Consider the following 25,566-nt stretch of genomic DNA (forward strand, 5'->3'; position numbering starts at 1 on the left):
TACTGTTGCCCGGATGTCATCCTTAAATATTAGAGCTACACCACCTGCCTTACCATCCACTCTGTCCTTCAGAATAGTTTGATACCCTCGGATATTTAACGCCCAGTCGTGACCATCCTTTAACCATGTTTCAGTAATGGCCACTAAATCATAGTCATTCACGATGATAACATAGAACATAGAACATAGAAAATACAGCACAGAACAGGCCCTTCGGCCCACGATGTTGTGCCGAACCTTTGCCCTAGATTAATCATAGATTATCATTGAATTTACAGTGCAGAAGGAGGCCATTCAGCCCCCTGAGTCTGCACCGGCTCTTGGAAAGAGCACCCTACCCAAACTCAACACCTCCACCCAACACCAAGGGCAATTTTGGACACTAAAGGCAATTTATCATGGCCAATCCACCTATCCTGCACATCTTTGGACTGTGGGAGGAAACCGGAGCACCCGGAGGAAACCCACGCAGACACGGGGAGGACGTACAGACTCCGCACAGACAGTGACCCAAGCCGGAATCGAACCTGAGAACCTGGAGCTGTGAAGCAATTGTGCTATCCACAATGCTACCGTGCTGCCCTTAAGAACAAATAAACCTACACTGTATCATTTTACCGCAATCCATGGACCTATCCAATAGCTGCTTGAAGGTCCCTAATGTTTCCGACTCAACTACTTCCACAGGCAGTGCATTCCATGCCTTCCATGATTTGCGCCATCAACTCATTTACCTTATTCCGAATACTACGAGCATTCAGGGAAAGTACATTTATGTTGGCTTTTTTTACCTCTGTTCTTAATCTTAACAACTCGATCAGTAACCTCTCCTAAGTTATATTTCCTCTTAACCTTTCTCCTAATTTTCCTTGTCGTTGAACCCATATCTTCATGTAACTTAACATTAATGTTTTCACTTCCTGTTTTATTCCTTTTAGTATTCCTGGTCCTATTCACTGAGCTCCCCTCAGTCACTGTAACTTGTACTGTCGCCCTTTTTGATTTTTGAATATGGCTTCTCTGCCTTACACTTTCCCCCTTACTGCATTTTGTTTCTGTCCCTGTTTTACTATCTTCCAACTTCCTGCATTGGTTCCCATCCCCCTGCCACATTAATTTAAATTCTCCCCAACAGCTCTAGCAAACACCCTCAGACATCGGTTCCAGTCCTGCCCAGGTGCAGACTGTCGGGTTTGTACTGGTCCAGCCTCCACCAGAACCGGTTCCAATGCCCCAGGAATTTGAATCCCTCCCTCTTGCACCATCTCTCGAGCCACGCATTCATCCTATCTATCCTGACATTCCTACTCTGACTAGCTCGTAGCACTGGTAGCAATCCTGAGATTACTACCTTTGAGGTCCTACTTTTTAGTTTAACTACTAACTCGTGAATTCAGCTTGTAGGACCTCGTCCCGTTTTTCACCTACATCGTTGGTGCCTATGTGCACCACGTCAGCTGGCTGTTCACCTTTCCCCCCAGAATGTCCTGAAGCCGCTCCGAGACATCCTTGACCCTTGCACCAGGGAGGCAACATACCATCCTGGAGTCTCGATTGCGTCCGCAGAACCGCCTGTCTATTCCCCTTACAATTGAGTCCCCTATCACTATAGCCCTGCCATTCTTCTTCCTGCCCAGCTGCGCAACAGAGCCAGCCACGGTGCCATGAACCTGGCTGCTGCTGCCTTCCCCTGGTGAGCCATCTCCCTCAACATAATCCAAAGCGGTATATCTGTTTTGCAGGGAGATGACTGCAGAGGATGCCTGCACTGCCTTCCTACTCTTGCTCTCTCCTTTGGTCACCAATTTTCTATCTCCCTCAGTACCTTTCACCTGCGGTGTGACCAACTTGCTAAACGTGCTATCCACGATGACCTCAGCATCGCGGATGCTCCAAAATGAGTCCATCCGCAGCTCCAGAGCCGTCAAGTGGTTTAACAGGAGCTGCAACTGGACACACTTATTGCACGTGAAGGAGCCAGGGACAGTGGACATGTCCCTGAGCTCCCACATCGCACACGAGGAGCATGACATGGGTCTGAGATCTCCTACCATGTTTTAACCCTTTGGTTAACTTCAACAATTACAATTTCCCCCCAAAAAAATAATAAATAAATAAACAGCGAAGAAAAAAACAAATAAATATACCAATGAAAAGAAAAATAAAACAGAAACACTACTTACCAGTCACTTACCAGGGATAAAAAGCAGTTCCTCCCCACCCAGCTTTGAATTCCCACCTCGATTCAAACTCCCAAACTGACTCTTGGTTCTGTGTCACTCTGGCTGTGTCTTTTCTGGCTCACTGGGAGAACTCACTGGGAGTGAGTTTACAAGTTGCTCTTTTTAAATTGTCCTGAATTGACACCCCTCCCCCACCTGCTTTTAGATCAAGGTAGATTTAAGTGACTGACACTTAACTGCCAACCAGTTATGTGAGTCGGTGGGGCAGCCCTTGTTAACCTACACTGCACAATTCTAGCTTAATTTAAATTAATTTAAACTCCTGAAATTTAAAAGGAGCTGCCTTACTGATTTGATTCAATTCCCACCAAGTTTCAAATTCCTAAACTCACTCTTGGTTCTGTCTCACTCTGGCTGTGTCTTCGCTGACTCAGTGGGAGATAGATAGATAGACACTTACATCGATAGATAGTCAGATAGATAGATAGGTAGATAGATAGATCGATAGATAGATAGACATATAGATAAATTGATAGGTAGATAGATGGGTAGATAGTGATGCTGATAGATAGATAGACAGATATACATATAGATAGATAGGTAGATAGATCGATCAATAGATAGATAGAAATATAGATAGATAGGTAGGTAGATAGTGATGCAGATAGATAGATAGATAGATAGATCACTGGCATGTTATTTATGTCTTCCACTGTAAAGACCGACCCAAAAAACCTGTTCAGTTCTTCAACCATTTCCTCAGCTCCCATTATTAAATCTCCCTCCTCATCCTCTAAAAGACCAATATTTACCTTTGCCACTTTTTGGGGTTTTATTTATTTGTAGAAACTTTAACTATCTGTTTTTATATTCTGAGCAAGTTGAATCTCATAATGTAATTACTCTTCATTATAGCTTTTTTAGTAGCTTTCTGTTGCCCGTTAAGGATGTCCCAAACCTCTAGTCTCCCACTAATCTTTGACAATTTCGATGCTTTTTCCTTCAATTTGATACTCTCCCTTATTTCCTTAGATATCCAAGGTCGATTTTCCCTCTTTCTGCCGTCCTTCCTTTTTGTTGATATAAACTTTTGCTGAGCACTCTGAAAAATCGCTTGGCAGGTTCGCGACTGTTCCTCAACTGTTTCACCTTTCCTCCCTCAGCTCTTTTCTCATCCCATTGAAGTCTCCTTTGTTTAAGCAAAAAACACTCGTGTTTGATTTTACCTTCTCACTAACCATCCTCGTTTTAAATTCCACCATATTGTGATCGCCCCATCCGAGAGGCTCCCTAACTATGAGATCATTAATCAATCCTGTCTCATTACACAGGATTAGATCTAGGATCACTTGTTGCTTCGTAGGTTCCATTACATTCTGCTCCAAGAAACAATCGCGGATACATTCTATAAACCCTTCCTCAAGGCTGCCTTGATCGGCCTGGTAAAACCAATCGACATGTAGGTTAAAATCCCCATGATAACTGCTGTACCATTTAAATATGCATCAGTTATTTCTTAGTTTATTTCCCGCCCCACCGTAATGTTACTATTTGGTGGCCTATAGATTACTCCTATCAGTGACTTTTTTGCCTTACTATTCCTGATTTCCACCCAAATGGATTCAAACTTCTCCTCCATAGCACCGATGCCTTCCCTCATTGCAGCCCGGATGTCATCCTTAAATAACAGAGCTACACCAACTTACGTACCACCCACTCCGTCCTTCTGAATAGTTTGGTACCCTTCGATATTTAACTCCCAGTCCTGACCATCCTTGAACCATTTTCAGTAATGGCCACTAAATCATAGTCCTTCACGATGATTTGCGCCATCAACTCATTTACCTTATCCGAATATTATGAGCATTTAGGCAAAGTACCCTTATGATGGCTTTTATACCTCCATTTTGAATCTGAACACCTCTATCTGTAACCTGTCCTCAGATATTTTTCCTTTTAATTTTCTCCTAATTTTCCTTATTTTACTTCTCTCCGACTTCCTGCATCGGTCCTCACCCCCCTGACACATTAGTTTAAACCCTCCCCATCACCACGAGCAAACACATTGCTTGCAGTCCAGCCCAGGTGCAGGCCGTCTGGTTTGTACTGGTCCCATCTTCCCCAAAACCGGTTCCAATGCCGCAGGAATTCGAATCCCTCCCTCTTGCACCGTCTCGCTAGCCACACATTCATCCTATCTATCTTGACATTCCTACTCTGACGAGCTTGTGGCACTACAGCAATTCTGAGATTACTGCCTTTGAGGGCCTACATTTTAGTTAAACTAAGTCCTAAGTCCTAAGTCCCTGAATTCAGCTTGTAGGACCTCATCCCGTTTTTTCCCCCGAGATCGTTGGTACCTAAATGCACCATGACAACGGGCTATTCACCCTGCCCCCCAGAATGTCCTGCAGCCACTCCGAGACATTCTTGACCCTTGCACCAGGGAGGCACCATACCATTCTGGAGTCTTGATTGCGTCCGCAGAACCGCCTGTCCATTTCCCTTACGATTGATTACCCCATCCCTTGTAGCACTGCCATTCTTCTTCCTGCCCTCCTGAACCAGCCACGGTGCCATGAACCTGGCTGCTGCTGCCTTCACCTGGTGAGCCACCTGCCTCGGCAGTATCCAAACCGGTATATCGGTTTAGCAGGGAGATGACCGCAGGGGACATCTGCACTGCCGTCCTACTCTTGCTCTGTCTTTTGGTCTTTTGGTCACCCATTTTGCACGTGTTGGACTGTCTGACACTGTTGTTTTCTGTTTCCCTCTACCCCAGGAGTAGGTCACGCACAACCGCCTTGAACGGGAGAACACAGGAGGTGGACAGCCGTATCAATGGCCTCTCACTGTGGCTTTGCAGAGGGCTCAGGACGTGATCGGCGGACCAGCGGAGCGGGAGGTCACCGGACTGGAGTTCAGCCGCAGGCGAGGAAGTGAGACCCCGTTTAGTTGCAGTTCCCAGTGAATCGTGTGACAACCCTTCCCCCAAAACCCCACTCTCACCCCACCCCACACAACCCTCACTGCACATCAGCCTCACACCCTCTCCTCACCCTACACCACCCCATCCCACCAGATCCCCCCTCTCCCACACGCCCTCTACCGCAACCCTCTACCCCCCCGGCCCTTGGTCTAATCATGCGTCTTGTCTTGTGTCTTACAGAACCTACCTGTGATGGGCCGGGTAAGTCTGGCGTCCCCCGCCCCCAGCCAGTGCCACAGCAGGGGCTGCTCTCCCCTGCCCGTGAGCCGACCAGTAATGGGAGCAGCTCAGACACCAGATCTCTGCTCGAGACGCAGGAAACCTCAGCGCACCAGTAGGAGGATGGCACAGATTTGACATAGCTTCTGCCTCTAACACCCTCTAGCATTCCAGGTACACTCAACTCGTTTGGCACCTTTCATGAAGAGGGTCCTGGGACACTATCTGGTGCTCACCACACACATGTTCCAGCACAGAGATAGAGGTAGGAACACCCAAGGTGATGGACGGTTACCTTCCCGCAGGCTTCCTGAACAGACAATCCCATCAATCATTTGAGATGTAGTAGCAGAGCCAGGGACTACACGAGGGGTTGTCGGCGAGCATCCAGCAGCTGCAGGTGCAGTTGGAGGAGTCCAACCACGTGCAGGAGCAGGAGGTGGTGCTGACCATTCGTGCCACATAGGCCAACACAGCACGAGTAGAGTCCATGGTAGAGGCCTTTGGGTGACGGTTTCTGCTTTGGACCAGCATGCCCAAAGCCGGGATCATTCTGTGCAGGTGCTAGCCAGGGCCCATTGCCGACTCACAGGAAACCATGTGCCAGAGCCACCTGGACAGTGCAGCAGTGCTCCTGAGCATGTCTCCATTACAGCATGCCATGGCTGGGAACGTCGGCAAATTGCCACTGGCTGACATGGCACAGATACAGAGTGGTGGTCCAGTCCCAGAGGGATATAGCTCAGTCACGGGATGATGTGACATAGGCTCAGAAGATGGTGGCACAGTCAATTGGTGATGTGGTGCCGCCCCATACAGAGATGACCCTTTGCTCATGGCCGGGAGCTGACACTGGTCAACCCAAGAGTGTGCCTCCAGGACTGGCACCGTCAGGTAGCGGGGGAGCCTCAGAGAATAGTTTTGCTCGCACCCCATCCCATGGATTACCCGAGGCCATCAGACACTCTGAGGGAGGAGGGGGTAATCGGTCCCGTGCTGCTGAGTCCCTCACGGGAGATGCCGGAACAGTACATCAACACGGACTTTCCCCTTCCTGTCCCTGGTACATCTGGGGGGGGGGGGGGGGGGGGGGGGGCAGTGTTCAGCCGGCAGCACAGGGTGGCACCACGCCACCAGGGACACCCAAGCAGCAGCTGGCCCATCCAGTCCTGATCACCCCAGAAGACGCCTGCCAACAGGGACCAAGTCACAGGGCAGGAATCACAGCAGGACGCCTCCACTCCTGCTGTACCGTCTTAGAAACCCGTATTAGGGCCCGTAAGGCCAGAAAGTTAGACACCAGTTAAGGTGGCACGGGTTCAGGGCACAGGTTAGTTTTCATGGTTAGGGCACAAAGCGGTAAATATTTGTTCACATTAAACACCTGTTATCATTGTTACAACGTGTCTCGGTTCTCTAACCGATGGGTGTGAGGGGTGGGATTGTCTGGGGTCGCCAGAAGGCTGTGTGCTGTGGACAGTCGCTGAGGGTCGTGCCCCTGTCCTCCGCCTGACCATCCCCACAACCATCAACCGGGATTCGATGGGACGATGATGGAATGGCCAGCTCCCATGCAGGGATCTCCATGTAGAAGGTGGAAAGAGCTACCGTGGGCAGGTGTCAAACATTGTCAGATGGTCTGGAGCATCAAGGCTCATCGCAGATGGGTTGTCATCATTCTCCATCCCATTCACCAGACCACTTATTGCTGACAACCCAGGGACCCCACCCCGTAGTGTGGCATGTATGTATCACAGAGGAAGTTGCTGGCAGGAGGTGGCCAGTAGGAGAGTGAGATGGTGTGGGGTTAGGACCATGCCCATGACTAGTCCCCCTCACCCCACAGTTGGTGAACCTGGACGTGATCAGAGCATCCCATGCGCATTGGCCCTAGCCAACCTGGGCCCCATGTCCTGCCCATCCACCCCCTTTCATGCATCCTCCTCATCACACGAGGCCTGGTTTTCATCCTCCTCCGCCAATATGTCGCCCCTTTACTGTGCGATGTTGTGGAAGACACAGCAGGCCGCCACAATGGGGGCGACCCTCTCAGCATCATATTGGAGGGCCCCTCCAGAACGGTCTAGGCACTTGAACAGCACCTTCAGGAGGCTGAAGCACCGCTCAATCACTCTTCTCGTCTCTGTATGGGTATTGTTGTAGTGGGTTTCCACGTTTGTCTGTGGACTCCGGATAGGTGTCATCAGCCACAACTGCAATAGACAGCCCCTGTTGCCTGGCAGCCAACCTCGCCAGCCGGAGGAGGGGGGGGGGTGCCTTGAACATGTCAGGAACCATCCAATGTATCAAGATGAAGGCATCACGCACATTTCACAGGTATCAGGCTCAGAGGTGAATGATACGTAGCTGATGGTCACATATCAGCTACACGTTCATCGAGTGGCACCCTTTTTCATTTGTGTGCAGTGACCTGTACTCAGCAGGTGCTCGTAGGGGGACATATATCCCTCGATCATCCCCTGGACCCGTGGTATCCTGGTAGTGGCAGTGAACAGCGTCACCCAGGCGGTCTGATGGACTTGGTGAACATTGAAATGGATGTATTGAGCTGCCGTTGAAAGCGTGGATGCTCCTGTCCACCAAGGTCTGTGAGATCCCGCACAGGTCCCCACTCGGTGCCTGGGCGAACCCCATGGCGTAACAGTTTGGGGCAACAACCAACTTGATGGCTACCAGGAGCGGGGGTCCGCCCCGTGGTGGCAGATGTGCTATCATGTGGAGATATGTGGTACTGTCTGTTTGCTAAAGCGGAGTCTTCGACAGCATGATCGGTCCAGCACGTCCTCGAATGACAGGCGGTGCTGGTACACATGAGGCCTGATGCGCACCTCCTTGACACATCCTGCACCGTGGCCTGTTGTGTGGCTCGTTCTCCATCCTAGGCTGCTGGCACCTGTTCCTCTATGGCAAGCTCTACTGCGGCATGCTCCACTGTTGCACGCTCCGCATGTGCAGCTTTCTGTTCCTTGAGCAGCTCCTGCTCGTACAGCCACAGGATATTCCCCACGGCTGTGGAAAGTGCTGGTTCAATTCCAAAATCCATTGTCGGTAGGGGTTGAAAAGCCGATTCGTTAGCATGGTGCATTCCCCCAGAGCCCATCCTTGTCAATTCAACTACACGGTGGCCCTGGTTGGCAGTGCAGGCTCTGCGACCACGTGTCCTCACCCATCCCCGCACCGGTTGCCCCATCAGTGGCCAGCACCATATGGGCCTCCGGCCCTGCCGCCTGTCCCTGATGCCAGGGGTAACATCGGCTCACAGTGCCCTCGCCAGGGTTATGCACCACAACCTCAGTAGTGGTTGCTGTGGGTGTTGCCGAGGATGGGCTCACCAACGGGAGGCGGCTGGTGGGATGATGTGGCGGAGGGTGGGACGGGGGGCCCCCCTATGGCTGGTGTCACCCTGCAGAACCAGGGCCCAAAGTGTGCGGGCCGGGTGGATTGTGCAGCAAGATTGCTGCCTTGCAGGCCACGGCATTGACGATCCATGACTGGGAACCGCCCCTTTCCTTGGTGGGGGTGATCCCGGCCACTTGACCTGTTCCCCCCATCATCCCCCTCCCCCAACCCTGGCGGGGTCCTCCACCGCAGCCAGCATGTGGCTGGTTTAGCACAGTGGGTTAAACAGCTGGTTTGTAATGCAGACTAAGGCAGCAGCACGGGTTCAATTCCCGTACCGGCCTCCCCGAACAAGCGCCGGCATGTGGCGACTAGGAGCTTTTCACAGTAACTTCATTTCTGGCAATCAGTGATTATTATTATTATGGCCAGTGCCTAGCCCGGGAGCCACAGTCGTGCTTCTCCGTGTCCTACCTCCTCTCTTTCCTTCTTCAGCCATGACGCTGGCTTCATTATTTTTAAAAGCACAGTGAACCGCGCTGTCAGGAACTCGGCCCATCGGTGGTGGAGAATCGCGTCTGCCCCATAGAATACTGGGTCGGGCCCACCAATGATATGCAAATGGCGTCTACTGTCCATACGTTCAGGTACGCATTGACACTGCGGTTGAGGTGACGGAGAATTATGATTTGGCATCAAATAGTCACCCACTGCGATTTTGGCATTGGAACCTATTCTCCACCCATATCACATTTCCTGATTTTGGTGTCAGCCAAAGGAGAATCCGACCGATTGTCTTGACATTACTGAAATTCGGGATGTGAGAGTCAATTAACTCTTCAGCCCGCTCCCCCCCCCACACAACCCCCCCCCCCCCGCCCCCCCCCACCCCCCCCCCCCCCCCCCCCCCCCCCGCCAGTTTTGAACTAATTCAAAGTGACAAGACTGATAGTGACACTTGAATTAGTATGAGTAAAACTTGCCAGTTGTTAATGTATCAAAGAGCAAAAGGCATTACCCTAAACCTTGGCTGGAAGCGTCCTCACTACATAACCACTCCCAGGTACTGTCACCTCAACCAATCCAACACAAAATTCCTCTACAATTTCAGGGAGTCTCACTTATTGAAGACTGGTTGAGCACAGTGGGCTAAACAGCTGGTTTGTAATGCAGACCAAGGCAGCAGCACGGGTTCAATTCCCGTCCCGGCCTCCATGAACAGGCGCCAGAATGTGACCACTAGGGGATTTTCACAGTAACTTCATTGAAGCCTATTTGTGAAATAAGTGATTATTATTATGGTTTAACCCTATCATTACCACATTCTGATTTGAAGTAGCTAATTCCAAGAATGACACATACCCATCAACCTGCTGAGCTATATCAGTGGAAGGATCACTGACTTTCCACACTCAGACTCCTACTACATAATGTGGGGGAAATAAAAAGCCAGTACTTCGAGTTTTTGCCAAATGTCTTTTAATTAAGCACAAATTTGTGGAGGGCAGGGATGAACAAAAGCCATTCCTGAATGCCCTATACGACAGAGTGAAAAGCAGATCTTTATATTATGCAGTGAACAATATCTCGGACAAAAGGTAGATAATAGAGAGAGAGACAGAAGACAAAGAACAAGAACAAAGAAAAGTACAGCACAGGAACAGGCCCTTCGGCCCTCCAACCCCGTGCTGACCATGCTGCCCGACTAACTACAATCTTCTACACTTCCTGGGTCCGTATCCCTCCAGTCCATCCTATTCATGTATTTGTCAAGCTGCCCCTTAAATGTCACTATCGTCCCTGCTTCCACCAACTCCTCCGGCAGCAAGTTCCAGGCACCCACTACCCTCTGCGTAAAAAAAGACAAATTGCCGCAGCCATGTTTTAATAATAAAACATTAGGAAATGGGCTGTCTCTAACCGAAGCAACATAAAAATCATGTTGTCAGCAAACAATGCGCATCTATACATTGTTTACATTGTATGACCTTCTGAATATTTCATACAGAACTCTTGGCTGAAATAAGGCTAAATATCCATCGTGCTTTCCCAAATGCCTATTCTCCTAAAAATATAGTCAAGCAGCTAATTAAAATGAATACCCTCAAGCAGGCAACTAACTAATCTGCATACTAAAGTCACTTCGACAAATACATTAGAGGAATCGACTTTGCAAGGGACGCCTGGAGGATGAGTTCATCGACTGTGTTCATTTCAGATTATAGAGCAATAAATTCTGGCAACAAGCAGGAAACAGGCTGTATTAGGATGGTAATGTCGAATGAGAAATGGTTAATGAGTGGTTACTTGGTAAAGGATCCTCTTGGCAAGACGATTATATAACATAAATTCTCACTCAACTTGAGGGTGATAAATCTGAGTCTGAGTCTCGTGCAGTAAACTTAAATAAAGGCAATTAACAGGTGTTCAACACAAAACCGACCAATTGGATTGGGGAAACAGATTAAAGTTGCAGACAGCAGACAAACAGTGACAGGTCTTTAAGGAGATATTTCATAATTCTCATCAAAGATTCACTGGATTGTAAACTAAAGAATCTGCGGGAAATTGACAGCATCCGTCTCTAACTCGGGGAGTTAAGAATAGTGTCAATGGAAAGAATGAGAATAAAATGTTGAAAAGGTCAGTGGTAAGGCCACAAGACTGCGAAAAGCCTAGCAACTTGCAAATGCTGACAACATATCAATACAGAGAGAAAAATTGGAATATGAGAGTAAACCAGCAAGAAACATAAAACAGACAGTAGAAAGATAGAATGAATGCATTGTTTCCAATCTTCCATATTTCACTAGATTCGAGAAAAGTCTCATCAGGCAGCTAACCTCATTCCTGTCACTGGGACTTCGTTGTACCCCATGTGTTAGTCTCCGTTTATTTATGGCTTGTTGTGAACTTCCAAAATTCCTCGCAATCAGCCCATCCTCCAATTCCCTGCAAATACGATGTCTGCTCAGAGCATCGGTGCACCCGACAACATGGGTGGAATTCTCCGATGGCCAAATCAGGGGCGGCATCAGTTTGATGCCGGCTTCTGAGTCTCCACCCCCTCTGAAATGGCATCACCGCATCACGCACCGCACACCATTGGAATGGCATTAGCGCATCATCGAAAGGCCCTGAGAACATAGAACATTGAAAAATACAGCACAGAACAGGCCCTTCGGCCCACGATGTTGTGCTGAACCTTTGTCCTAGATTAATCATAGATTATCATTGAATTTACAGTGCAGAAGGAGGCCATTCGGCCCATTGAGTCTGCACCGGCTCTTGGAAAGAGCACCCTACCCATAGTCAAAACCTCCACCCAACACGAAGGGCAATTTTGGACACTAAGGGCAATTTATCATGGCCAATCCACCTAACCTGCACATCTTTGGACCATGGGAGAAAACCGGAGCACCTGGGGGAAACCCACGCAGACACGGGGAGGATGTGCAGACTCCACACAGAAAAGTGACCCAAGCCGGAATCGAACCTGGGGCCCTGGAGCTGTGAAGCAATTGTGCTATCCACAATGCTACCGTGCTGCCCTTAAGAACAAATTAATCTACATTATATCATTTTACCGTAATCCATGTACCTATCCAATAGCTGCTTGAAGGCCCCTAATGTTTCCGACTCAACTACTTCCACAGGCAGTGCATTCCATGCCCCCACTATTCTCTGGGTAAAGAACCTACCTCTGACATCCCCCCTATATCTTCCACCATTCACCTTAAATTTATGTCCCCTTGTAATGGTTTGTTCCACCCGGCAAAAAAGTCTCTGACTGTCTACTCTATCTATTCCCCTGATCATCTTATAAACCTCTATCAAGTCGCCCCTCATCCTTCTCCGTTCCAATGAGAAAAGGCCTAGCACCCTCAACCTTTCCTCATAAGACCTACTCTCCATTCCAGGCAACATCCTGGTAAATCTCCTTTGCACCTTTTCCAAAGCTTCTACATCCTTCCTAAAATGAGGCGACCAGAACTGTACACAGTACTCCAAATGTGGCCTTACCAAAGTTTTGTACAGCTGCATCATCACCACACAGCTCTTAAATTCAATCCCTCTGTTAATGAATGCTCGCACATCTTAGGCCTTCTTTACAGCTCTATCCACTTGAGTGGCAACTTTCAAAGATTTATGAACATAGACCCCAAGATCTCTCTGCTCCTCCACATTGCCAAGAACTCTACCGTTAACCCTGTATTCCGCATTCATATTTGTCCTTCCATAATGGACAACCTCACACTTTTCAGGTTAAACTCCATCTGCCACTTCTGAGCCCAGCTCTGCATCCTATCTATTTCTCTTTGCAGCTGACAACAGCCCTCCTCACTATCCACAACTCCACCAATCTTCGTATCATCTGCAAATTTACTGACCCACCCTTCAACTCCCACATCCAAGTCATTAATGAAAATCACAAACATCAGAGGACCCAGAACTGATCCCTGCGGTACGCCACTGGTAACTGGGATCCAGGCTGAATATTTGCCATCCACCACCACTCTCTGACTTCTATCGGTTAGCCAGTTCGTCATCCAACTGGCCAAATTTCCCACTATCCCATGCCTCCTTACTTTCTGCAGAGGTCTACCATGGGGAACCTTATCAAATGCCTTACTAAAATCCATGTACACTACATCCACTGCTTTACCTTCATCCACATGCTTGGTCACCTCAAAGAATTCAATAAGACTTATAAGGCAAGACCTACCCCTCACAAATCCGTGCTGACTATCCCGAATCAAGCAGTGTCTTTCCAGATGCTCAGAAATCCTATCCTTCAGTACCCTTTCCATGACTTTGCCTACCACCGAAGTCAGACTAACTGGCCTGTAATTCCCAGGGTCATCCCTATTCCCTTTTTTGAACATGGGCACGACATTCGCCACTCTCCAATCCCCTGGTACCACCCCTGTTGACAGTGAGGACGAAAAGATCATTGCCAATGCCTCTGCAATTTCATCTCTTGCTTCCCCTAGAATCCTTGGATATATCCCGTCAGGCCCGGGGGACTTGTCTATCCTCACGTTTTTCAAAATGCCCAACACATCTTCCTTCCTAACAAGTATTTCCTCGAGCTTACCAGTCTGTTTAACACTGTCCTCTCCAACAATATGGCCCCTCTTATTTGTAAATACAGAAGAAAAGTACTCGTTCAAGACACTCCTATCTCTTCAGACTCCATACACAATCTCCCGCTACTGTCCTTGATCGCACCTACCCTCGCTCTAGTCATTCTCATATTTCTCACATCTGTGTAAAAGGCCTTGGGGTTTTCCTTGATCCTACCCGCCAAAGATTGTTCCTGCTTTCTCTTAGCTCTCCTAATCCCTTTCTTCAGTTCCCTACTGGCTATCTTGTATCCCTCCAACGCCCTGTCTGAACCTTGTTTCCTCAGCCTTACATAAGTCTCCTTTTTCCTCTTAACAAGACATTCAACCTCTCTTGTCAACCATGGATCCCTCGCTCGACCATCTCTTGCCTGCCTGACAGGGACATACATATCAAGGACACGTAGTACATGTTCCTTGAACAAGTTCCACATTTCACTTGTGTCCTTCCCTGACAGCCTATGTTCCCAACTTATGCACTTCAATTCTTGTCTGACAACATTGTATTTACCCTTCCCCCAATTGTAAACCTTGCCCTGTTGCACGCACCTATCCCTCTCCATTACTAAAGTGAAAGTCACAGAATTGTGGTCACTATCTCCAAAATGCTCCCCCACTAACAAATCTATCACTTGCCCTGGTTCATTACCAAGTACTAAATCCAATATTGCCCCTCCTCTCATCGGACAATCTACATACTGTGTCAGAAAAGCTTCCTGGACACACTGCACAAACACCACCCCATCCAAACTATTTGATCTAAAGAGTTTCCACTCAATGTTTGGGAAGTTAAAGTCACCCATGACTACTACCCTGTGACTTCTGCACCTTTCCAAAATCTGTTTCCCAATCTCTTCCTCCACATCTCTGCTACTATTGGGGGGCCTGTAGAAAACTCCTAACAAGGTGACTGCTCCTTTCCTATTTCTGACTTCAACACATACTGCCTCAGTGGGCTGATACTCCTCAAACTGCCTTTCTGCAGCTGTTATACGATCTCGAATTAACAATGCCACACCCCCACCTCTTTTACCACCCTCACTAATCTTATTGAAATATCTATAACCAGGGACCTCCAACAACCATTTCTGCCCCTCTTCTATCCAAGTTTCCGTGATGGCCACCACATCGTAGTCCCAAGTACCGATTCATGCCTTAAGTTCACCCACCTTATTCCTGATGCTTCTTGCATTGATGTATACACACTTCAACCCATCTCCGTGCCTGCAAGTACTCTCCTGTGTCAGTTTTCCCTTCCCCACTCCTCATTACACGTTTTGGCATCCTGAATACCGGCTACCTTAGTTGCTGGACCACACATCCGGTTCCCATTCCCCTGCCAAATTAGTTTAAACCCTCTTGAAGAGTACTAGAAAACCTCCCTCCCAGGATATTGGTGCCCCTCTGGTTCAGATGCAACCCGTCCTGCTTGTACAGGTCCCATCTACCCCAGAATGCGTTCCAATTATCCAAATACCTGAAGCCCTCCCACCTACACCATTCCTGCAGCCACGTGTTCAGCTGCACTCTCTCCCTGTTCCTAGCCTCGCTATCACGTGGCACCGGCAATAGACCAGAGATGGCAACTCTGTCTGTCCTGGCTTTTAACCTCCAGCCTAACTCCCGAAACTCATTCATTACTTCCACACCCCTTTTCCTACCTACGTCGTTGGCACCAATGTGCACCACGACTTCTGGCTGCTCCCCCTCCCCCTTAAAGATCCTGAAGACAAGATCCGAGACATCCCTGACCCTGGCACCCGGGAGGCAACATTCCTTCCGGGAGTCTCGCTCGCGACCACAGAATCTCCTATCTATTCCCCTAACCATTGAATCTCCTACTACTATTGCTTTTCTATTCTCCCCCCTTCCCTTCTCTGCCCCAGAGGCAGACTCAGTGCCAGAGACCTGGCTGCTAGGGCCTTCCCCCGGTAGGTCATCCCCCCCCCCCCCCCACAGCATCCAAAATGGTATACTTGTTTTGAAGGGGAATGGCCACGAGGGATCCTGCATTGTCTGCCTGTTTTTCTTTCCCACTGACTGTAACCCAGCTATTCTTGTCCTGTACCTTGGGTGTGGTTACCTCCCTGTAACTCTTCTCTGTCACGCCCTCTGCCTCCCGGATGATCCGAAGTTCATCCAGCTTCAGCTCCAGTTCCCTAACAAGTTCTTTGAGGAGCTGGAGTTGGGTGCACTTCCCGCAGGTATAGACAGCGGGGACACCGGTGGTATCCCGCACCACCCACATCCTACAGGAGGAGCATGCAACTGGCCTAGCCTCCATCCCCTCTTACCTTACAGAATATAGCTGCCCTGTGGACCAACTGGATCTCCGCCCTCCGACCCTGCTCCCAGTCAGCTGAACTCTCTGTAAACTCCTGACTCTCTTCTCACACTTTGCGGAAATGTAGGAAACAAAATGAAAAGAGCACCTTACTCCCTCCTCACCTAACTCCCTCAGTCACCAAACTCTCACTATAGCACTCAAATGCACCAAATTCAGCACTCAGTGCAAGCAAAGTCTGCACCGTAGGGGATCACTTTTATACTGTGAATCTAGCCTCTGAAAACAGGCCTAATCCAATGAATTAATTAACAAGCTCCAGCTGCAAGTGCCTACAAGCAGAAGCTTTGCTTAAAGCTGATAGAAAATTCACCTTCTTGTAAACCAAACAGCAACTCTTAAGTTAATTAACTAAATAAAAGAAAGACTAGACGTTAGATAAAAATGAAGCCTTATATTCCCTCAGTCACCAAACTCTCACTATAGCACTCAAATGCACCAAATTCAGCACTGAGAGCAAACAAAGTCTGCACTGTAGGGGATCACTTTTATACTGTGAATCTAGCCTCTGAAAAACTGGCCTAATCAAATTAACTAATTAACAAGTTCCATCTGCAAGTGCCGACAAGTAGAAGCTTTATTTAAAGCTGATTGAAAATTCACCTTCTTGTAAACCAAACAGCAACTTTTAAGTTAATTAACTAAATAAAAAAAAGACTAGACTTCAGATAAAAATGAAGCCTTATATTCCCTCAGTCACCAAACTCTCATTATAGCACTCAAATGCACCAAATTCAGCACTCAGTACAAACTTGCTCAATGCTACGCCACCAATGGGATGGTTTCCCGACCGCGTAGTTGACGTGTGGTCAGAACGGTTGGGAACCCGGCGTGACGGACGTGGACTGTGTGCAACGCCACCACAGTTGGCCGGGAGCCATGCTGCTGGCTGGGGAGGCAGCTGGGGGCTGGTCAGGGGTTTTCTAGTGGGGCCGTATTTGGCATTTCGGGTCCACAATGGCCGGCCCCATGTTGTATGTTGTGACCACTGTAGTTCGTTGCCGTGCGCATGCGCGGCCACAGACCCGGCCATTCTCCAGCCATTTTTGGTACATGGTAGGCCACAACTGCAGTGGATAACCCCTGTCACCAAAGAGCCAACTCCCCAGCCGGGGTGAGAGGGCAGCACAAACATGTCAGGAATCTTCGAGTGTGCCAGGATGAAGGCATCAAGCGCACTATGCGGGTATTGGGCGCAGACCTGTATGATGTGCAGCTGATGGTCACATATGAGCTGGTCTATATCACATATCGAGTTGGTGCAGAGGGGCTTGTCATATGCCGGTGCTCGTAAGGGCTCATGTATCCCTTCAATCACCCACTGGTCCCGGGGCATCCCGGCGGTGACGGCGAACCCCGTTGCCGGGCATCCAGGTGGGCTCGGTCTACATTGACGTGTATGTATTGAGCCGTTTGGCCATATACAGCCTCGATGATGGCATGGATGCACCTGTGCACCGTGGTCTCTGATTTCCCGGACAGGTCCTCAGTCAGCGCCTGGCAGGTGCTCGTGGCGTAAACGCTAAGTGTGACCGTCACCTTGATGGCCCCGAGGAACGGGTGTCCAAGCCCATACCTCTGAGATGTCAGGTGTGATATCATCTGACAGTTATGTCGCACTGTCTCTCTGCTCAGGCAGAGTTGTCAAAGGCTTGCTCGGTCCAGCAGATCCTTGAATGACAGGTGGTGCTGGTATATATGAGGCCTCATGCAGTACCTCCTTGGCACCTTCTCCTCCTCGGCCTATTGGCCGGCCGTATCTCCAACATTGGTGGCAGCCACTTTTCCCTCTCTAGCACTCTGTTGCCCACTCTGCTGCTGCATGCTCTGCTGCTGCAGCTTCCTCCTCCTCCTCGAGCAGCTCCCGCTTGTACCATCGCAGAGTGTCCTACAGCTGCAGTGAATAGCAGGAAGGCCACCATTGCTGGTTAAATTCCAATATCTATTGTCTTGATGGGTGAAAGGCTGACATGTTAGCATGATGCTCATGCTCAGCCCAACCATGTCCATCTGGCTACATGGTGGTACCAACTGGCATTGGACCCGCATCTCGCTCTCTCTCTATCCTCGCACCACTGGCCTCGTCCGTGGCCTGCACCATGGGGGCCCCTGGCTCTGGCACCCAGCCCTGATGCCAGGGGTACGATCGGCTGGCTCTGTCCTTGGCAGGCGTATGTACCATGGCAACTGTGGGTGTTGTGCTGGGTGGGCCGCTCGTTGGTGGTGGTTGGGTTGTGAGGGTGTCATTGGGGAGGAGGGTGTGGTGGAGGGTGGGATGTGGGGTGGGGGCACCCATATGGCCAGTGTGACTCTGCAGTACCAGGGGCCAAGGTGGGTGGTCAGTGGGTGCACCACAAGATGGCCGGGGCAATGGCGCAAGGTCCCGGGTCACTGCTCCAGTTCCACAGTTCTCCAGCTTTATGAACAGACAGGCAAGGGGGGGGTTTCTCCATTGCCTGACACAGAAATCACTAAATGCGGTTGGGTGGAGAATAGGTCCCCATGCCAAAATTGTGGCGGGTGCCAATTTGATGCCAAATTACAATTCTCCATCCGCTCGACAGCGGCCTCAATGCGGTGTGGAATGCGCATACAGTAGACACCATTTGCATGTCATTAGCGGGTCCGATCCTGTATTTCTTGGCCCTCCGTGAATCTCCATCTCCAATGGGCAGAGTTCCCGACAGAGCAGTTCATTTAAAAATTGTGAAACCAGCGTTCTGGTTGATGAGGGAGAAAGAGGAGGTAGGACACAGTGAGGCACGGCCATGGGCTCCTGGGCCAGTCACTGGCCAGGGGTGTGGTGGACGCCCCTGCCAGGGCCATGGGGGTGGGAGGAGTGACGGGGGACTGGGCTGCGGGTGACCTCCAGGCACTGATCACCATTACCACGGCTTGCAAGGAACCCATCGTGTTGTGCACCCCACTGACCACCCACCATGGCCCTTAGATCTGAGTGACGCCACCGTAGCACCCGAGCACATCATCCTCTGCCATACTGCCACCGCCTGGCCAGCACCCACTGACTGAGCATCAGGCGGCTCACCAGAGGGCAGCGCCACTTTAGCCACTAAGGGGGCATTGGAGGGGGCTGTGCAGCATAATGCTGACAAGGGCAGCACCAGCTGACGGTACCCCTGGCAGCAGGGACAGGCACTAAGGCCAGAGGCCGCGTGGTGCTGGATATAGAGAGGGCCAGGGTTGCGCAAATGGGTGGGAGACATGCGGGGGCAGGTCCCATAGTATCAACTAGGGCCACCATGTAACCCGTTGGACTTGGTTGGGAAGGGGGTACGCATCATGCTAACATCATGGACTTTCACCCTCTGCAGGCAATGGATATTGGAATCCAGCCATATGTGGTAGCCTTTCTGCTTGTCTTCGCAGCCCTGGGGGATGCACTCCACTGCACGATCTGGCGTTGCTCGAGGAGGAGGAACCAGCAGCAGCAGACCGTGCAGCAGCACAGTGTTTGTAGCAGCTGTACGACCTGGCGTTGCTCGAGGCGGAGGAACCAGCAGCAGCTGACCGTGCAGCAGCGCAGTATGCACCAGTTGTGTGTGCCATAGAGGGACAGGAGGCAGCTGTCCAGGATGAAGAGCTGGCTACCCAACAGGCCGAGGCGGAGGTGCAGCATGAGGCCTCGTGTGTACCGGCAGCGTCTGTCATTCAAGGACATGCAGGAACGTGCATGCCGTCAAAGACTCCGGCTGAGCATGGATACAGTGGGACATATCTGCCAGATCATGGCGTACTTGGAACCGCAGGGGTATGAGGAGGACACCAGCTCCCGGTGGGTGTCAAGGTGACGGTCACCCTGAACATTTTCGTGATGGGACCTTCCAGGTGCCGAATGGGGACCTGTGTGGGAGCTCCCAAACCTCGGTGCGCAGGTGTATCCGTACCGTCACAGAGGCCCTGTATTATCACAGTGGGCTAAACAGCTGGCTTGTAATGCAAAACAAGGCAGCAGCGTTAGTTCAATTCCCATACTGGTCTCCCCGAACAGGCGCCGGAATGTGGTGACTAGGGGCTTTTCACAGTAACTTCATTGAAGCCTACTTGTGGCAATAAACGATTATTATTATGCACAGGCAGCTCAATAAATACATTTAAGTGTGGATCGAGCCCACAAGGATGCCCGAGCAGTGGGGTATGCCGCCATCAATGGGGTGCTCCGGGTACAGTGGGTGATTGATGGGATGAATCTTGCATCGCGGACATCAACAGTTGTCACGCCAATCTACACAAACCGAAAGGACTTCCACTTGATGAACGTGCAGCTGATGTATGACCATCAGCTACGCATCATACATGTCTGCGTCTGATTATGTGCAGTGTGCACAACGCCTTCATCATGGCACATTCGATGATTCATGACATGTTTGAGATGACGCCCTCCCCGAATGGGAGGTTGGCTCCTGGGTGACAGGGGTTATCCACAGTGGTCGAGGATGATGATACCTATCTGGAGGCCACAGAACAATGCAGAGATCCGCGACACTGATACACACACAGCAACCAGGTCTGCGACTGGACTCTGAAAACAGCGCGAGAGGTGAGTGAGCCAGGACTCTGAAAACAGCGTGGGAGCTGAGTGAGCCGGGACTTTGAAAACAGCGCGGGAGCTGAGTGAGCCGGGACTTTGAAAACAGCGCGGGAGGTGAGTGAGCCGGGACTCTGAAAACAGCGCGGGAGCTGAGTGAGCCGGGACTTTGAAAACAGCGCGGGAGCAGAGTGAGCCGGGACTTTGAAAACAGCGCGGGAGCTGAGTGAGACGGGACAGTGAAAACAGCGCGGGAGCTGAGTGAGCCGGGACTTTGTAAACAGCGCGGGAGCTGAGTGAGCCAGGAGTCTGAAAACAGCGCGGGAGCTGAGTGAGCCGGGACTTTGAAAACAGCGTGGGAGCTGAGGGAGCCGGGACTTTGAAAACAGCGCGGGAGCTGAGTGAGCCGGGACTTTGAAAACAGCGCGGGAGCTGAGTGAGCCAGGAGTCTGAAAACAGCGTGGGAGCTGAGTGAGCCGGGACTTTGAAAACACCGCGAGAGGTGAGTGAGCCGAGACTTTGAAAAAAGCGAGGGAGCTGACGGAGCCGGGACTTTTAAAACAGCGCGGGAGCTGAGTGAGCCGGGACTCTGAAAACAGCGCGGGAGCTGAGTGAGCCGGGACTTTGAAAACAGCGCGGGAGCTGAGTGAGCCGGGACTTTGAAAACAGCGCGGGAGCTGAGTGAGCCGGGACTCTGAAAACAGCGCGGGAGCTGAGGGAGCCGGGACAGTGAAAACAGCGCGGGAGGTGAGTGAGCCGTGACAGTGAAAACAGCGCGGGAGATTTTAAAAGCGCGGGAGCTGAGGGAGGCAGGACTCTGAAAATAGCGCGGGAGCTGAGTGAGCCGGGACTCTGAAAACAGCGCGGGAGCTGAGTGAGCCGGGACTTTGAAAACAGCGCGGGAGCTGAGTGAGCCGGGACTTTGAAAACAGCGCGAGAGGTGAGTGAGCCAGGACTTTGAAAACAGCGCGGGAGGTGAGTGAGCCAGGACTTTGAAAACAGCGCGGGAGCTGAGTGAGCCGGGACTTTGAAAACAGCGCGGGAGGTGAGTGAGCCAGGACTTTGAAAACAGCCCGAGAGCTGGGGGAGCCGGGACTCTGAAAACAGCGCGGGAGCTGAGTGAGCCGGGACAGTGAAAACAGCGCGGGAGCTGAGTGAGCCGGGACTTTGAAAAGAGCGCGGGAGCTGAGTGAGCCGGGACAGTGAAAACAGCGCGGGAGCTGAGTGAGCTGGGACTCTGAAAACAGCGCGGGAGCTGAGTGAGCCGGGACTCTGAAAACAGCGCGGGAGCTGAGTGAGCCGGGACTTTGAAAACAGCGCGGGAGCTGAGTGAGCCGGGACTTTGAAAACAGCGCGGGAGCTGAGGGAGCCGGGACTTTGAAAACAGCGCGAGAGGCGAGTGAGCCGGGACATTGAAAACAGCGCGGGAGCTGAGTGAGCCGGGACTCTGAAAACAGCGCGGGAGCTGAGGGAGCCGGGACTCTGAAAACAGCGCGGGAGCTGAGTGAGCCGGGACTTTGAAAACAGCGCGGTAGCTGAGTGAGCCGGGACTTTGAAAACAGCGCGGGAGCTGAGTGAGCCGGGACAGTGAAAACAGCGCGGGAGCTGAGTGAGACGGGACAGTGAAAACAGCGCGGGAGCTGAGGGAGCCGGGATTTTGAAAACAGCGTGGGAGCTGAGTGTGCCGGGACATTGAAAACAGCGCGGGAGCTGAGTGAGCCGGGACTTTGAAAACAGCGCGAGAGCTGAGTGAGCCGGGACTTTGAAAACAGCGCGGGAGCTGAGTGTGCCGGGACATTGAAAACAGCGCGGGAGCTGAGTGAGCCGGGACAGTGAAAACAGCGCGGGAGCTGAGTGAGCCGGGACAGTGAAAACAGCGCGGGAGCTGAGGGAGCCGGGACTTTGAAAACAGCGCGGGAGCTGAGTGTGCCGGGACATTGAAAACAGCGCGGGAGCTGAGTGAGCCGGGACTTTGAAAACAGCGCGAGAGCTGAGTGAGCCGGGACTTTGAAAACAGCGCGGGAGCTGAGTGTGCCGGGACATTGAAAACAGCGCGGGAGCTGAGTGAGCCGGGACTTTGAAAACAGTGCGACAGCTGAGTGAGCGGGGACTTTGAAAACAGCGCGAGAGGCGAGTGAGCCGGGACTTTGAAAACAGCGCGAGAGGCGAGTGAGCCGGGACTTTGAAAACAGCGCGAGAGCTGAGTGAGCCGGGACTTTGAAAACAGCGCGGGAGCTGAGGGAGCCGGGACAGTGAAAACAGCGCGGGAGCTGAGGGAGCCGGGACAGTGAAAACAGCGCGAGAGGTGAGTGAGCCGGGACTTTGAAAACAGCGCGAGAGGTGAGTGAGCCGGGACTTTGAAAACAGCGCGGGAGCTGAGGGAGCCGGGACTTTGAAAACAGCGCGAGAGGTGAGTGAGCCGGGACTTTGAAAACAGCGCGGGAGCTGAGGGAGCCGGGACTTTGAAAACAGCGCGAGAGGTGAGTGAGCCGGGACAGTGAAAACAGCGCGGGAGCTGAGGGAGCCGGGACAGTGAAAACAGCGCGGGAGCTGAGTGAGCCGGGACTTTGAAAACAGCGCGAGAGCAGTGTGAGCCGGGACAGTGAAAACAGCGCGGGAGCTGAGGGAGCCGGGACTTTGAAAACAGCGCGGGAGGAGAGTGAGCCGGGACAGTGAAAACAGCGCGGGAGGTGAGTGAGCCAGGACTTTGAAAACAGCGCGGGAGCTGAGGGAGCCAGGACTTTGAAAACAGCGTGGGAGCTGATTGAGCCGGGACATTGAAAACAGCGTGGGAGCTGAGTGAGCCGGGACTTTGAAAACAGCGCGAGAGCTGAGTGAGCCGGGACTTTGAAAACAGCGTGGGAGCTGATTGAGCCGGGACAGTGAAAACAGCGCGGGAGCTGAGGGAGCCGGGACTTTGAAAACAGCGCGAGAGGTGAGTGAGCCAGGACTCTGAAAACAGCGAGAGAGCTGAGGGAGCCGGGACTCTGAAAACAGCGCGGGAGCTGAGTGAGCCGGGACTTTGAAAACAGCGTGGGAGCTGAGTGAGCCAGGACTGTGAAAACAGTGCGGGAGCTGAGGGAGCCGGGACAGTGAAAACAGCATGGGAGCTGAGTGAGCCGGGACTTTGAAAACAGCGCGAGAGCTGAGTGAGCCGGGACAGTGAAAACAGCGCGGGAGCTGAGTGAGCCGGGACTTTGAAAACAGCGCGAGAGCTGAGTGAGCCGGGACAGTGAAAACAGTGCGGGAGCTGAGGGAGCCGGGACTCTGAAAACAGCGCGGGAGCTGAGTGAGCCGGGACTTTGAAAACAGCGCGAGAGCTGAGTGAGCCGGGACTTTGAAAACAGCGCGGGAGCTGAGGGAGCCGGGACTCTGAAAACAGCGCGTGAGCTGAGTGAGCCGGGACTTTGAAAACAGCGCGGGAGCTGAGTGAGCCGGGACTTTGAAAACAGCGCGAGAGCTGCGTGAGCCGGGACTTTGAAAACAGCGCGAGAGCTGAGTGAGCCGGGACTTTGAAAACAGCACGGGAACTGAGTGAGCCGGGACTTTGAAAACAGCGCGGGAGCTGGGACTTTGAAAACAGTGCGGGAGCTGAGTGTGCCGGGACAGTGAAAACAGCACGGGAGCTGAGTGAGCCGGGACTTTGAAAACAGCGCGGTAGCTGAGTGAGCCGGGACTTTGAAAACAGCGCGGGAGCTGAGTGAGCCGGGACAGTGAAAACAGCGCGGGAGCTGAGTGAGACGGGACAGTGAAAACAGCGCGGGAGCTGAGGGAGCCGGGATTTTGAAAACAGCGTGGGAGCTGAGTGTGCCGGGACATTGAAAACAGCGCGGGAGCTGAGTGAGCCGGGACTTTGAAAACAGCGCGAGAGCTGAGTGAGCCGGGACTTTGAAAACAGCGCGGGAGCTGAGTGTGCCGGGACATTGAAAACAGCGCGGGAGCTGAGTGAGCCGGGACAGTGAAAACAGCGCGGGAGCTGAGTGAGCCGGGACAGTGAAAACAGCGCGGGAGCTGAGGGAGCCGGGACTTTGAAAACAGCGCGGGAGCTGAGTGTGCCGGGACATTGAAAACAGCGCGGGAGCTGAGTGAGCCGGGACTTTGAAAACAGCGCGAGAGCTGAGTGAGCCGGGACTTTGAAAACAGCGCGGGAGCTGAGTGTGCCGGGACATTGAAAACAGCGCGGGAGCTGAGTGAGCCGGGACTTTGAAAACAGTGCGACAGCTGAGTGAGCGGGGACTTTGAAAACAGCGCGAGAGGCGAGTGAGCCGGGACTTTGAAAACAGCGCGAGAGGCGAGTGAGCCGGGACTTTGAAAACAGCGCGAGAGCTGAGTGAGCCGGGACTTTGAAAACAGCGCGGGAGCTGAGGGAGCCGGGACAGTGAAAACAGCGCGGGAGCTGAGGGAGCCGGGACAGTGAAAACAGCGCGAGAGGTGAGTGAGCCGGGACTTTGAAAACAGCGCGAGAGGTGAGTGAGCCGGGACTTTGAAAACAGCGCGGGAGCTGAGGGAGCCGGTACTTTGAAAACAGCGCGAGAGGTGAGTGAGCCGGGACTTTGAAAACAGCGCGGGAGCTGAGGGAGCCGGGACTTTGAAAACAGCGCGAGAGGTGAGTGAGCCGGGACAGTGAAAACAGCGCGGGAGCTGAGGGAGCCGGGACAGTGAAAACAGCGCGGGAGCTGAGTGAGCCGGGACTTTGAAAACAGCGCGAGAGCAGTGTGAGCCGGGACAGTGAAAACAGCGCGGGAGCTGAGGGAGCCGGGACTTTGAAAACAGCGCGGGAGGAGAGTGAGCCGGGACAG

Source organism: Scyliorhinus torazame, chromosome 14 (assembly GCF_047496885.1).
Source record: "Scyliorhinus torazame isolate Kashiwa2021f chromosome 14, sScyTor2.1, whole genome shotgun sequence".
Classification (NCBI taxonomy): Eukaryota; Metazoa; Chordata; class Chondrichthyes; order Carcharhiniformes; family Scyliorhinidae; genus Scyliorhinus; species Scyliorhinus torazame.